This window comes from Suricata suricatta, chromosome 6 (genome assembly GCF_006229205.1).
Source record: "Suricata suricatta isolate VVHF042 chromosome 6, meerkat_22Aug2017_6uvM2_HiC, whole genome shotgun sequence".
Taxonomy (NCBI): domain Eukaryota; kingdom Metazoa; phylum Chordata; class Mammalia; order Carnivora; family Herpestidae; genus Suricata; species Suricata suricatta.
Genome location: NC_043705.1, coordinates 22,174 through 25,261, shown reverse-complemented (window position 1 = coordinate 25,261; position 3,088 = coordinate 22,174). Strand labels below are relative to the sequence as shown.

At 41.6% G+C, this 3,088-nt stretch overlaps 1 long non-coding RNA gene across 1 annotated transcript; it reads right to left on the bottom strand.

Annotated features, from left to right (window-relative positions):
- Positions 1-1,505: 1,505 nt before the first annotated feature.
- LOC115293743 lies at positions 1,506-2,465 on the bottom strand. The gene is made up of 2 exons (XR_003909581.1): positions 2,385-2,465; positions 1,506-1,628 (listed from the first exon to the last, which is right to left on the bottom strand). It is a non-coding gene; the product is annotated as an uncharacterized LOC115293743 (long non-coding RNA).
- Positions 2,466-3,088: the final 623 nt, after the last annotated feature.

Below are 3,088 nucleotides of genomic sequence, written 5' to 3'. Positions count from 1 at the left end.
CCAACTATTGTGATTGGCTCCCACAACTGCCAGTATTGATGGGGGGGTAGGGATTGGATCACTGTACACTTGTCATTTCCTGTAACTCCCCCTCCCAAAGGCATAAAAGGCCCTGCCCTGCCTTTGTTCGGGGCTCTCTCCACATGGCCGGCGGGTCGGCTGGAGACTGTGAGCCCGAGCTTAAACTTGTAATAAAGGCCCTTTGCTTTTGCAGGCATGACTCGGTCTCCCTAGCAGTCTCTGGTGTTTGTTTTGGGGTGATTTTACAAACTTGGGTACAACAGTACTTCTGGGGGTTCCACTGGTGGCAGCAGTGTGACCCCACTGTGTGTGTATTTCCCTGTGTGGTTGTTTGTTTAAGTCCTCCCTGGGAGGGAGGCACGGACGGTGGTGGAGTGTAAGTCCTCAGGAGGGAGGCAAGGTATAAGTCCTCATCGGGAAGGAAGTGGAGAAGTGTAATTCCTCCCTGACTAAGGGGTTCCACTGGTGGCAGCAGTGAGACCCCTCTTGCATCTGTTCTCTTGTATCTGTTTGCTGTGCGTCTAAGTATGATTTTTGCTGTGACTACATTTAGGGATTTTCTTATGGGAATGTGGAGTCTTTACCCAACATATTCTTCTTTGGAAAGCACGCAAGGACCATTATCTCACTTTGGTTTTCTCCTCCCCTGGCCAGGAGGACTAATTCTTGTGTTCTGTGGCTTATTTTGTTTTTCATATTGGCTTATTTTGTTTGGACTAGCGCCATGGGACAATCTACTTCCTATCCCCTAGACCTAGTTCTGACTCATTTTAAAGAGGTTAAAACTCAAGCCCACAATCTATCGCTAGAGGTCAAGAAGGAAAAGATGGAAAAACTCTGTAAATCTGAGTGGCCCAACAATACTACTCCAGATTTCAGGTTGTGTCATCATTAATAAGATCATAGCATTTGTCAAAGAGCATGTAAATGTTATTTAGTTAATGGTCTTAAGAAACCAAAACAATGGTAACATAGTTGACCCAATCCTGGGTCAGAGCGGGGAATGTAAGGACGCAGGTCCGATTCTGCCTTCCCCTGTACTTAAAGGGGAAGGTGCCGGCCTCTCTGTGTGAAAGGGCGCACATTAAGGAGGGACAACTCCTGGGGCACCCAATCAGGAGAGGCCAGCTGACACCTTTGACCTTTCTAGGAGCAGGCCTAGTCACGCCCTACATAAGGGTCCTGGGCCCACTCAGATTGGTCAATAATCTAAATGTCATGATTGGCTCCCACAACTGCCAGTATTGATGGGGGAGTAGGGATTGGAGTGCTGTGCCTGTGTCGTCATTTCCTGTAACTCCCCTTCCCAAACTCATAAAAGCCCTACCCTGCCTTTGTTCGGGGCTCTCTCTCCACGTGGCCAGCGGGTTGGTGGAGTCTGTGAGCCTGAGCTTAAGCCCTTTGCTTTTGCAGGCGTGACTTGGTCTCCCTGGTAGTCTCTGGTCTTTTTTGGGGGGCGATATTACAAACTTGGGCATAACACCTTCATCTTTTGACCTTCATCTTTTGAACACAAAGTATCCTTGGAAGGATTTCCTGCTGAAGCATTCTCTGATGAGTTAACTGCAACAGCATTTTGTCTCGCATCTTATAAGCTTTGACAGCAGCTGCAAAAGAATTAGCACATGAGTGGTTGCAGCATGAAAACAAATAATAAAGCATCACTGTTTCAGTTCAGTATTTCTTAAGTTATTTGAAAATACTTAAGAGAACAGCCACAATTACATTAAATATGTAGGACAGATCTGATCCCAGAAAAGAACTCTAGTGCCTTTAAAAAATGAAACTGAGAAGAAATGCTCAGAGGTATTCAAATTAAATCTCTAAAATTAACCATCCTTTCAGGCCTTAAAGTTACGGGAAATAGTAAAAACTTCACTGAATTCAAATAAAAAAATAAAATGGCCACTTTCATGTTTTTAGCAAAATTGTGTTACAATTGTGGCACATTATAAATTGTGCTTTCAGACATAAAAATAAATATCTTCTAACCTATGACAAGACTAATTCTTTCAATGCATTTTATAACAATGAAAATTAGGTGACTGTGGACACATGAAAAGTAATATCATGAATTACATCAATATTTAGCAAACCAACTGTATTCAAAATTACTATGAATATATGTTATATACACATATTTCTATATTAGAATTTAGGAAAAATGCAGGGTTTTCATTAGACATCAAATAACTTCCATATTATCAGGCACCTTACCACATTTAAAAATATTGGAAGGAGATACTTATTAAAGGTCCTCAAAACGAAAAGAAAATCCTATAAAATCAATGAATAGCCATTTATTCAGAATCACATACCCAAGTACCTTTAAGTACAAGACTTAAAAGTCACTGAATTCATACCTTTTAGCACACCTATCTTTTTCTTCAGAAGAGGCACTGCTGGTCTAGCAACTGCCCTTTCAGCTGCAGTAGAATCAGGCTGCAAATTAAAATAATACACTTACAGAAACATTAAGAAGTGAGTACAAGAAAATCTATCATAATTTTTTAAAATGAGAGTTAGGTAACAGGAATTTGTCAGTATTCTCATTAGATAAGTCACTTGGATAATCCACGATGAAGAAAAAATAAAATTCACGGTGACAAAAATAATACAGCCCCTGAACTATTAAGTCATCAGGTAATCAGGGGCATAAACTAGTGGGGCGACAGAAACTACAAACTTGCTGCAAGACAAAAGAAACAACCAGCAGAGCGAAAGGGAATCTACAGAATGGGAGAAAATATCTGCAAACCAGATCGCAGATAGGGGGCTAAAAACCAAAACGAGGAAGGAACTCCTACAACTCAACAGCAAATAAATAAATCAAACAAAATAAAAATGACATCTGATTACAAAATGGGCAGAGGACTTGAACAGCTGCACGTCCAAAGAAGAAATGGCCAGCAGGTACATGAGAGGAAGCTCAACATGCCTCATCTCTGGGGAAACGCACATCAAAACCACACCGAGATCATCTCACAGCTGTCAGGATGGCCAGGACCAACAAACCTACCAGGAAATCCTTTATGAAAACTGAATTTAACGCTGCAGTGGGATTTAG